Raw genomic sequence first — 13,115 nt, forward strand, 5'->3', positions numbered from 1 at the left:
CGAACGCAACGCTAACATTGTCATTTTTGTTTTTTAGATACGGTCAGCGGGAGTCGCGGGCATGCCTTACCTTCGCTGTTGACTGCGCTATAACGCATGCCCTTGACGAACAGGAAAAGGCAGAGTGTGGACAAAGCTATTGGAAACAAAACTCGCATCTTGACACAGTCATATGCAAGTTTAAAGCGTAGGCGAGTACATTATACAAATTTATATCATTTACTTTAATTTCCTAAAGTATTTTAAATGTTTATGTATGTGTGCGCTTGTGATGGTCTAGTTTGATATTCTACTGTATATAATATTGTATTCTGTGGCCGTGGCGATGGCCCTATCTTATCTTTTCAGTAGACAGCTCCACAAGTAAGCCTTCATAATTAACAAGGAAATAAGATTACGAGGGCAAGACAGCTGCTGATAGAATATTGTTTATTGTGTAAAGTGCATCCGTAGTCTAGTAGGCAGGCTTTTGGTTTGCACTCAAGAGGGTGCAGGTTCAATCCCGGATGGGATGTGCTAAACGGTGCTTCTGCCTCCCATTGTTAATAGAAACACTTAAAAATCTCTTTGCAAACGTACTTAAGTGACCTGTTTTTCTTTTGCAATTTAAATAATATTATATAATATTTTTTATTAAAAACCTACTACACTGATTTAAATAAAACTTGCATTATTCCCTAAAGCCTAAAATGAACAATAACAAGTAATACACATTTGGGCACGTTGGTTGGGACGCTGATATACGAAAACTGGGCAGTTCTGGTAATTCATATTCATTATTTGTCAGAAATATCTCTATTTCAATTTCCCACACATACGGGGATAAAATAGGGATAAAGTAAATAGATCAGTATAATGTGAAAGAATATTTGAGACCCCAGGGGTACTAAATTATATTCTAAACTATTCAGTAGGTCAAACTGTAGCAGGAAAGAAGTTTCGCTTGAACGAATCAAAACATTCTAAACTCTAACTTACTGCATCGCCCCAACTAGGCCAGTATATTCAAGTGTAGTTCAAGATGTATTAACTTGTTTTAAATCTAAGATAGATTTAAATAAAAATTAAAAACTTGAAAGGTGTCAAGGGACACCCGAATGGAACGAAGTTATTTCTTAAATTCAAAAAACCTGTATACATATACACTCAAAAAATATTTAAAAAAACGCCATCTATTGACGCTCAGGAATACTAACAATGCGTGTTTGTTCTCAAAAAAACGCCATCTAGTTAACGCACAGTAACACTATCAACGCCCTCTGCCTCTACCATGCACGTACTCATAAAAAAATGTCGTTACAACTTTTTCGATATAGCCCTCTTTCGCATCGCACGATAAGGAACTCCGTTCCAAAAAAATCTTGCTCAAAAGCAATTTGCTTATAAAAACAGGTTGCTTTTCGAGAGTGGTGATAAACGTGAAATAAAAACAGACAATGTATGCCACATTCTCCGCATAGACAGAGAAGGTTCTTCTATGCAGCGTTGAAAGTTTACTTTACCTTCAACTTACCAATTTTTGATCAGAGTGCTTAGTCAAGTGGAATTCGCTAGTTTCGATAACGAAGATACATGTCAAAAATTTATGGGATATAATTGCATCGCTTTAGGGCGTTTGTGCACTACACGGAATTTTACCATTCGGCGCGGCGCGGCATCCCGATTTCCTACCTTATTTATATGGCAAACGTGAACGTTATGAACGCCGGACGGTAAAATTCCGTGTAGTGCACAAACGCCCTTAGTGTCATGGCGCTTGCGATGCGTTATGTCAAATCCCATACGTTTTTGACATCTAACTTCGTTATGCCGGGTTCGCTAGCACATTTTTTTATTACTATCAAGCAAATTTTTTGTAAGTAGCTTTGTGTTAATAAGACGAACAACTATTTTATTTGCGAACACTCTTGAAAGTGGAAGCTAACAGAGATAGAAAGGATTTCATACTTTGATTTGAAATGGTCCTAAAATATTGATTGTTCTATATTTTGTAGGACAATAATATTACTCTTAAATAATATGACTATGAACTTATATACAAAAATTCATCTGATTAGGATTCCGTTTCAGGGTTCCTTTCGAGATTTTTCGCAGATAAAATGAATGAATTCGTCATATCAAAATGAAGCTACTCACAAAAAATCAGCTTGATAGTCATAAAAAAAATATATTCTAAAGAACCCGGACCATAGCGAATTCAACTTTACCAAGCACTCAGGTCACGTGCGAGATCTGACGCGAGCTCAATATTTTTCACTTAACTAAAAAAAGTCCATAACGCTAGTTGAAAAGTTAATGTCTCTCCAAAAGCCTTAACAAGGCAGGCAACGCACTTGCAGCTCTTCTAATGTTGCGAGTGTCCATGGGCGACGGTAGTTGTTTTCCATCAGATGACGTTCCTTTGCTTTCTTATTTAAAAAAAGCATAGTTTAATTTTAGCTCTCAAAAGGCCCTTCACATATTGAGGTCTTGATAGATTACCCTGATTGCGTAGATATTGCAAACATAATCGACGTCATTTATATGGACATTCTATGGTTCTATCATAGACGAATATCATCACTAGATTAATAGCTTGTATGTGTCCTTCATGAACTGAGGTAGGAAAGCCTTATGAGACGAATAAAATAATACCACGTGATTCCTGTAAAGCTTTTAAATGGAAATAGCTATTTAGGATATTTTGCAGTGCCAAAAAAATTTGAGTGCAATATTATATTCATTCAAAAAACATTAATCCTAACAGGTTTTCAGAATAATTTTATAATGTTTAATTGCAGTTGTTAATATTTTTTACAGTGTTTTAAATATTTTTTCCACGTAAACATTTATGTATTACCAAATTTTGAATATACTGGGCCACCAAACAAACATTCAAAAAGTTTTATATTTTATTTTCCCAGAATTATTTTAGTTTTCAAGTTTCAAGTTTTATTTCAGTTCAAAACCAACTTTATTTGTACACCATTAAAGACTGTTTACAATCGCACTTACCATTCCCTATCTTTTCATATATAATAATATTTTCGAACCCTTTTACACCGCACCATCTGCGACTAACATAAATTCACGATACCATTATCATACCAAACAATGATTTCATAAGCAACGTTTGTATAAACATATCACATAGGGACCTAACGTCAAACAAACGATACATTACGAGAACCTTACACAAGAATCACCATCGAAAAATCACAAGTACACAAACAATGAAAAATTATGACGCGACTCGAAAAAATACCAAATAGAATGAGCCTTCCGCTATAAAAAGCTAGCCAAGCAAACTCAGTAATTCCGAGTCGACCGATATAAAATATGAAACACTGTTCGCCCTAGCCCCGAATCGGCTGAAGTCGGATCGAATCGGCCAACTTCGCGCCGACGTAGCGCCGTAGCGGCGATTCGTAGCGACGTAGCGGCAGTCCCGTACGCGTAGCCGCCTCTACGCAGTGTTACTGTGTTGTGAGACTAATTTTTGTGACATATTTGAATGATGTGTGTGGATCGCACGGATTTTCATCCAGTTTGATGCTGCGATAAAATGGTAAATGACGAATTTTTTTGATGAATCGCCTGACTCTAATTTTAGTTTTATTGGATGTTTTGAAATAATTACAGCTCTTTTCGAATTGAGCGTTGAATATTTATAGTTAAGCGTAGTCACGTTTGACGTTTTAAATTGAGGTGTATTTTTAAATAAACAAGAATTTTGTAGCCTTCCATTGAAGGGAAAATTGTAGTAAAACCCGTATGAATTTACTATAAGCGTTACTATCGAAATGATTTTTACGTTTTATATATTTTAAATAATTGCAACTCTGATTTACCTATCAATGATTCGATACTATTTTTCAAAGATGGCAATTTATTCTTAGTGGGACTTTACCCGTAACTTTTAACTTGCTTTTATTTCTGCTAATTAAAAAAAAATCTTTAATAAAAAAGTTACTTTTAGTCTAAATGGTTTGGAATATATTATAATACATTTTTATAACAGACAAAGATGTAAAAGAATAAAACTTACTGTAGTACACTTGGACTTCATTCACTCGCCTTAAGACGTATGAAAACTGATGACAAATAACTTTTGCTTTCTAAAGGCGCTCACTTGTAATGTAACATTATAGATTCGTTTTTGAGCATTACATCACACATGTAATTCGACTTTGAGCATTACATTACAATACTATCTCCCTGACAGACAGCATTCGCGTGTAATGTAATATTTGACTGTGAGCATTCCATAGCTAGTTGATGTTACAAGTGTATCAAGTTATTACATACTGTATCGTCACAAGGGGCGCATTGTAATGCTCGGTTTTGTATTATTACAAGGTGCGCATTGCAATGCTCGACTCTGTAATATTACATTACAAGCGAATGCTCCCAGTGCCCTCACCGGGGTTTTTTTTTTAAATGAAATAAGGGGGCACACGAGCAAACGGGTCACCTGATGGAAAGCAACTTCCGTCGCCCATGGACACTCGCAGCATCAGAAGAGCTGCAGGTGCGTTGCCTGCCTTTTTAAGAGGGAATAGGGGAGGGTAGGGATGGGAAGGGAATACGGGAGGGTAGGGAAGGAATAGGGTAGGGAAGTAATAGGTAAACTCACTCACTCGGCGAAACACAGCGCTAGCGCTGTTTCACGCCGGTTTTCTGTGAGAACATGGTATTTATCCGGTCGAGCCGACCCATTCGTGCCGAAGCATAGCTCCCCCACGAATATTTATATTATACCTTGCTATTTTATCTTAAGGTGCTCCGATACAGTAGTAAGGCCTATGCTTTAACCCCTTTTCATACCTTCCCTCTAACCGGTAACCGGAAGGTACGAAGAGGTACTTAGGGTATAATAAAAAACAGTGAATCCTCGTTTGAGGGGAGACCTGAGCTTGTAGCCAAGACTTTTTCTTTATCCCTTCTTTATAGAATCGCCGATCAAAATGCATGGACGTTAGACGTTAGAGAGCCAACGTCATATAATAACGAACGCTTATGTCAATTTAGATCGGCGATTCTATACAGAAGCGATATAGAAAAGATCTTGGCTAAAGGGCAGGACCGATTTTGATGAAGGTTGCTACGGATATAAAATAGATCTACTGGATTTTAGCTTGACGTGCACGGATATGTAGGGATCGACTAGTGTTTTTCTAGTATTAATTGTGAGAAAACATACAATCTAAAAGTTTGTATAAATAAGGAACTCCGTTCCAATTACTCCTAAAAGAATAATAATAATATCTATGGATTCTTCACACCACGTCAGACTGGCCCCTTGGTAAGTACCTGAAGCATTTGTTTTACGGGTACCAGACAACGGAAATATATTAAATACTTTTATATTATACACGAGCTTTTGCCCGTGGCTTCGCTCGCGTTAAGAAGTATTATTATATACAAACTTTCATCCCCTATTTGAACACCTTGGGGTTGGAATTTATCAAAATCCTTTCTTAGCGGATGCCTACGTCATAAAATCTACCTGCATGCCAAATTTCAGCCCGATCCGTCCAGTGATTAGAGCTGTGCGTTGATAGATCACTATGTCAATCAGTCAGTCAGTCACCTTTGAGTTTTATATAATACGAGCTTTTGCCCGCGGCTTCGCTCGCATTAAGAAGGATTATTATATACAAACTTTCATCCCCTATTTTAACCCTTTGGAGATGAAATTGATCAAAATCCTTTCTTAGCGGATGCCTACGTCATAACATCTACCTGCATGCCAAATTTCAGCCCGATCCGTCCAGTGGTTTGGGCTGTGCGTTGATAGATTACTATGTCAATCAGTCAGTCACACTTGAGTTTTATATATATAGATATTATCTTTATGATTTTTATTATAATATACACGTCATATTTAATACACATGTATGACCCAGGAACTTTGAAAACTTTTTTCCATCGGCGGGATTCGAACCCGCGACCACCGGCTTGAGCTACCAACAGCCCACCAACTGAGCCACAGAAGTCGTCAAAACCGTAGGCACTACTCATGGACTATTACCGGAGCAGTCAAGTTAGTTTCGATTTCTCGCTCGTTTCATAAAAGTACTAGGCAATCGATATCTATTTATTCTCGAACTGAATGAAACAAAACTAGAATCGTTAATTGACTTGGTAATTAAACTGAGTCAGTTCCGCGGTTTTTTTTAACCGACTTCAAAAAGGAAGTTTCTCCATTCTACCGTATATTAAATTACTAGATGACGTTTGCAACTCCGTTGCGCCAAAATTAGCTCATCGCGTGGGGACCGTACATTATTCCGGGATAAATAGTATCGTATGTCCTTTCCAGGGACATTTATCTCGATACCAAATTCCAGGTAAATCGGTTCAGCCGTTTTGATGTTAAGAGGTAACAGACATACAGACAGACACACTTTCGCATTTATAATATTAGTGTGAATTTTTTTATGTTTACTTGCGAATAACTGCGCCGTTTGTATATCAATTTTAATGATTCCATTTTTGTTGGAAAGATGATACGTCACAGGTTCCACGATAGGAAAATACTGTTTGAAGTCGGTTTTTTTTGTTTAAATTATTTTATTAAACGTCTTTTTCTACTGTAGGATCAGTGGTTGGCGCGATGCGCAAGCCAAAAGTCTCAGGTTTAAATGTCAATAAATGATACTCAAGAAAGCTTAATAGGTGTTTATAAGACTTTAATATATTGTTGGGACTCTAATTTAGACTTTAATATGTTTAGTGTTGGCACTACATATTATAGGCGAACGCGTTGGCCGACGCGTTGGCCGGCGCGCTGGCCCAATGGGTAGAACGAGCATTCGCGCGTTGGCGGTAGGTATTTCGCCTGTTCTACACATTGGGCCAGCGCGCCGGCCAACGCGTCGGCCAACGCGTTCGCCTATATTATATTGTAGTGCCGACTTAAAACAAACGCGGGCATCCATGTTCTAAATGCTAATAAAAATGAGTTTTGAAGTGAATACAGCGTCGTTGTGCACCGTTTTTTGATAGGTAAAAAGTGGAACGTCTTGTATATATATATTTTTTTTTAATCATTTACTATACTTGATACCCGCTTCTCCGTTGCGCCCAAATTCGTTATCGCGCGGAAACCGTAATTTTTTTTCGGGATAAAAAGTATCGACGACCTCTGTGGCTCAATTGGTTGAGTGTGTGGCAGCTCAAGCCGGGGGTCGCGGGTTCGAATCCCGCCGACGGAACAAAAAGTTTTGAATGTTTTCGGGTCTGGATGTTTAAATATGTGTATGATAATTATTATATACTTAATCTGATATCTTTAAACGAGCAATTCTTGTATATATAATTGGAATCTCGGAATCGGCTCCAACGATTTCCATGAAATTTAGTATATAGGGGGTTTCGGGGGCGATAAATCGATCTAGCTAGGAATCATTTTTAGAAAATGTCATTTTAGTCGTGTTTTATTGAATACCGAGCAAAGCTCGGTCAAATAGCTAGTAAAAATCTCATGTATGATAATAATAAAATAAAAATCTTAAATATATGTTCATATTGTATAGTATAATAATTAAAGTATTAAATATATTATATTTTCCGTTGTCTGGTACCTGTAACACAAGTCCTTCAGGTACATTATCTATCTGTCTATACCTGTTCACGCCCAAACCCCTGAACCGATTTTGCTGAAATTTCGAGATTGACTTACTAGGATACTTTTTATCCCGGAAAAACGTACGGTTTCCATGCTATAAGCGAATTCTGACGCAAGGGAGTTGCGGGGTCATCTAGTGTCAATATAAAAATATCCACACGCCAATCGAGACAACGGTTCGCTCTGGCGCCTCAGTCGAATAAACTCTGGGTCAACTAGTCAGTAAATATTTATGGACGATCATACCTCGTTAACCCAGTTCCGGGGTAAGCAAAAACCATACCAATACCGTGATTTAACGCTAAGTGATACTCTGTATGGTAAACGTGGGAGTCGGCAAGATTCCGTGGTGCTTAGATAACGTAAGATAATTTTGACGAAGTCTATCGAATCAGAAAGGCATAGGATTTGATCCATCTGGAAACGACGTTCTGTTTAATGCTATAGTTCTTGCAATCCACGAAGAATTGTTGTTGTTATCGGTAGGTCAAACAATGTTTGAGTGTTATCGGTACACCTATAAGTGCACGCGCACACTACAATAAAATATATTAAGAAAAAGCGTCATGGCCAAAGGGAAAGATGCTCAGTGCTCCCCCAAAAATTGGTGAGGTGCGTCTTCGTGGATTGCACGGACTATACACTTATCCTAGTAATCGAATGATTCTGCTTGCAAAAGTCGAAAGCAGAAATTTTGACTTTGGTACCTTGTTTAGACTAGTTAGGAGATAAACATACAAAAAGTCCTGACCCCTCCGAGGTGAGCTCGATGGAGGGGGGGGGGGGGGGGGCAAAGAAGGTCCCGTTTTTTGGTTTTTTGCTTACTCATCATAAAAGGTGCTTCGTACGAAATTCTCTTGTACTACATAATAAAAGTTAATTAAATTCTCTACAACTTTGTCCTTTACACTTTGTATTTATCTCCAATCATTGCCTCGCTATGAGCTTCTAAAATTGACCGAGTGTGTTTTTTAGGGTAAAAACGGGACCCTATACTGAGACTTTAATGTCTGTCCGTCTTCCTGACCGTCTATCTGTCCATCTGTCTGTCCGTCTGTTTGTCCATCTGTCTGTCCGTCTGTCTGTCCTTCTGTCGTCAATGATTGGAGATAGATACAAAGTGTAAAGGACGAAGTTGTAGGAAATTTAATTAGCTTTTATTATGTAGTAGAAGAGAATTTCGTTTTTGATGAGTAAGCAAAAAACCAAAAAACGGGACCTTCTTTGCCCTCCCCTCCCTCGAGCTCACCTCGGAGGGGTCAGGACTTTTAGTATGTTTATCTCCTAACTACTCTAAACAAAGTACCAAAGTAAAAATTTCTGCTTTCGACTTTTCCAAGCAGACCCCCATTTTGGGCATTCGTTTAATACTAGGCTAACTAGGCTAACTAGATTACGGCGGCAACTCCGTTGTGCTAAAATTCTTTTATCGCGCGGGAACCGTACATTTTTTAACAAAAACTATCCTGTGTCATTTCCCGGGACTTAAAGTTCTCTCCATATGATTTTAGCAAAATTGGCTTAGCGGTTTGGGCGCGAAGAAGCGCATTTATAATATTAGTATGGAGTATGCTGTATGGATAGTGTATAGTATGGATACTGGATAGTGACAAAACGTAATAGTCAATATATTATTAATATTATTAATATAGTAAAGCTCATCACAATACTTCATCAGTTCTATTAAATGTTTTTGATTGCCTTATTTTGCGTCCGATCCGAAAACAATACGATCGAAATTAATAATTTTGAGATCATTTAATATGCTCTCATAATTTATATTATTCATTAATCAAGTTTATTTATTGCCAGATATAACTCGAACTTCGAACGCACCGAAATTAGTTTATAGCGTGGAAACCCTACATCTTTCCACGATGAAAATTCTCATCTACACTATAATAATAATACTCCCACACCGGTTTCGGTGACGGTGGCCGGTTTCGTTGAATCAGACCAGTTACGCAGCAGTAATTTTATAGTGCCCAAGTGTTTGCGCAGCAGCGCAGTTTGGGACGGACGACCGACACGACTGGCGAGAGATCAGGCGCAAGGCCGACTTTACATGCCCATCCGACGCATGGATCATCTTACTTGTCAGACAATCAGGTGATCAGCCTGCATTGTCCTAACCAAACTTGACATGTTTCCAACGTGGGAATCGAACCCACGACCTCCGAGTCAAGAACCACTCTCTTTACAACTGGACCACCTACACTATACATAGCTTTTGTGAAACGAGATAATATATAGCTATAACCTTCCTATCCATAGAAATCGGCACGTAACAGACAGGGATAATAATCCATACTAATATTATAAATGAGAAAGTGTGTCCGTCTGTCTCTCCGTCTGTCTGTCTGTTATCTCTTTACACCCAAACCACTGAACCAATTTTGCTGAAATTTGGTATGAGGATACTTTGAGTCCCGGGAAAGGACATAGGATGCTTTTTATCCCGAAAAATGTACGGTTCCCGCGCGATAAAGGAATTTTGGCGCAACGGAGCTGCGGGAATCGACTAGTCTAATACAGGGTGCAATTAAACCTTCCTGCCAAATTTTTTCCAGGGCTTAGGTATCATTAGGAGAGTCCATTCAACCAAAAATATTTGGGTGTTATTTTTTTTTCAATGGCATATTTTATCCCATTTAAAATCGTTGCAGAACGGTCACTCGCAGCGCGGGGAATGACCGGGGGTGACGCGGGAAGAGCCGCGCGCGCGGAGGCACCTCACGCGCGGCCGACGCATCGTATCCATTAATTGTAGTGTTTTTTAGGATAACTTTCGGAAGCTATTTCTCAATATTTAAGTACTGAGTGATTACAAAAGAAAAAATACGTGTATTTTTATTTTTAACAAGGATCAATGTATCAAAATTTGGCAGGAAGGTTTAATTGCACTCTGTATATGTAGTATTAAATTTTCGTGTCACGGTGTACGTAATTGAACTCCTCTGAAATGGCTCGACCGATTTTCGTGAATCTTAGCGAGCATCGGCTAGGGTTGAGAATCGGACAACATCTACTTTTTATATTGATAAGTGCATTTGTTGAATAATAGTAAAATATTACAACTCGTGACTGACGGCGACCATTCTTTGTGCGACGGGATAGCGATGGACGTTGCCATGGTGTTAGATAATTCAATAAAAGAATATGGGCGAAATACTTTATGTGGCAAAACAATATTTACCGGAACAGCTAGTATAATATAATATTAAAGTATTGATAGCATGGACTTCAGTTGCTTGCAATTCCGTTTGCAACAAAATATGCTGGTGATCCCACACTGCATTTGAAAATGTTTGTAAACATTTTCTAATATAAAAAATAAAAAAAACTAACAAAATATGTTGTCAATTGTTACATTTTGTTAGGAACTGTTACATGTTATAAGTGCTTACTAACATTTTATAACATTTAAATCTGGTATATTTGGCTCACCGCATACCCCGCTGTCACCTTTATAAAAGGTTTACAAACAAAAGGTAACACATGTTTTATTGTATAATTTCTTTTGTTATAATTTGTCAACATACGCTTACTAAACATTTTCTAACATGAAAACATTTTTTAACATTTGTGATTAAATGTTTGTTTACAAATGTTTAACGTTACTAAACATTTTCTAACGGCAGTGTGGGAGCACCAATACGTATAACTTTCTGTGATAAAAACTTTTCTAATTTCCCAATACTCAGTCGCGCTTTTCCAAACTGGTGAAACACAGACTGACACATTGTTTTAAAATATAATATACAGTGTGTAAAAAAATACGTGATAATACTTTAGGGTGTGTACGTGTTTCTTATAGAGAGTTCACTGTGAAAGTAGCAGCGCTGAAAGACGAAACTTTTTTTCATTTTTGTATGGGCAAGGGCCCGAGCGTCACGAGTTTCCCCATACAAAAGTGAAAAAAAAAAAAATTGGTCTTTCAGCGCTGCTACTTTCGCAGTGAACTCTACAAGAAACACGTACACACCCTAAAGTATTATCACTTATTTTTGTACTGTATAAATTCTCGTGACACAGTGATTGTGCGCGAAACTCGAACTCCTCCAAAACGGCTCAACCGATTTTTATTGTATGTTCGAGTACATTCGTTAGGCCTGGGATTTATTTTTTATATTGATACTAGAAATATTATAATTTATATGGCAAAATAACGTTTGCTGGCTCAGCTAGTGATTATGTAAAATTTATTGAACGTCCTAGGCATCAAATCAACTGTCTAATTTAACTAAATGGCTGCAAAAAATAGATACAGCCTACCTAGTACCTACCTACCTATAAATAAAAACTGTAACTGAGCACGCTTTTCCATATCGTTGCTATCGTTGCTATACTTTGATATTGATCAAGCGACTTTCAGGCAGCATACCTATTATTATAAAAGTACATCCATATTGTACTCATAATCCATACTAATATTATAAATACGAAAGTGTGTCTGTATGTTACCTCTTCGCGCCCAAACCGCTGAACCGATTTTGCTAAAACTTACTATGGGGATACTTTGAGCCCCGGAAAAGGACACAGGCTACTTTTTATGCCGGATAAATGTACGGTTCCCACGCGATAAACGCGTTTTGGAGCAACGGAGTTGCGGGCGTCATCTAGTAATAAAATAAATGCGAATGTGTGTTTATCTGGAAAATAAATCAGTCTATTTTGTCGCTTTACATCCTAAAGGTGACTTTACGATGTTTTCCGAAAGGTGTCAAGAGACACCCGAATGCAACGAAGTTATTAATTATGTTCAAAAAACCTGTCACATACCTACATATACACTCAATAAAATTATTTAAAAAACTCCATTTATTGACGCACAGGAATACTATCAACGCCCTCTGCCCCTAGGTAGGTACTAATAAAAAAGTGTCGAGTTCAATTATAGTTCTGTCTAGCCTCCTTTACGCCGAACGCGCGATAAGGAACTTCGTTCCAAAAAGTTACTTTATGAACTAGGCTAAAGGTTTCATTTTCTACTGACATTGGTCTAGCAATTGCCGCCGCAGCTTTGTAGTTGCGTGGAGCAAAATGAAACCTAAAGCCTAGGTCATAAAGTTGCATTTTATTTGAATTTCTGTCGGTCGCGGTTGCTTGTCGCGTTGGTTGGAATAGTAGTGTTAATTTACATTGCAAGGACGCGAGGCGTTGAGATGCATTAGCAATCCAATTACCTATTCAAAATTGGAACAGGCAGCCCGAGACCGCGAGGAACTGTGTCAATTTAATTTGTATCTTCTTGTGTAGTAAATACAGTTCAGTTCTTAATGAGTTATATAAAAGTGCATAGGTTTCTGCTTTTCTCGATCTGGTTTCAAAACTATATATTAAATAACTGTAGTAAAAGTTTTTATAACTATCCTACGACTTTTTCTAGGTCTCATACCAAACATCAAAATCGGTTAAGTAGTTTCAGCGTGAAGAGACAGATAGACAGACATTTTTTTAATGAAATAAGGGGGCAAACGAGCAAACGGGTCGGCCTTTTAAG

At 37.8% G+C, this 13,115-nt stretch overlaps 1 protein-coding gene across 1 annotated transcript in view; it reads left to right on the forward strand.

The window, feature by feature from the left end:
* The first annotated feature begins 3,444 nt into the window (after nucleotides 1–3,444).
* Nucleotides 3,445–13,115, forward strand: part of LOC121737326 (hemicentin-2-like) — a 358,492-nt gene continuing 348,821 nt past the window's right edge. The window contains exon 1 of the mRNA XM_042128966.1: nucleotides 3,445–3,547. The gene's annotated coding sequence lies outside the window, so the exon portion shown is untranslated. The remainder of the gene's footprint in view (nucleotides 3,548–13,115) is intronic.

The sequence above is a fragment of the Aricia agestis genome, chromosome 20 (assembly GCF_905147365.1).
Source record: "Aricia agestis chromosome 20, ilAriAges1.1, whole genome shotgun sequence".
In the NCBI taxonomy this organism is placed as follows: domain Eukaryota; kingdom Metazoa; phylum Arthropoda; class Insecta; order Lepidoptera; family Lycaenidae; genus Aricia; species Aricia agestis.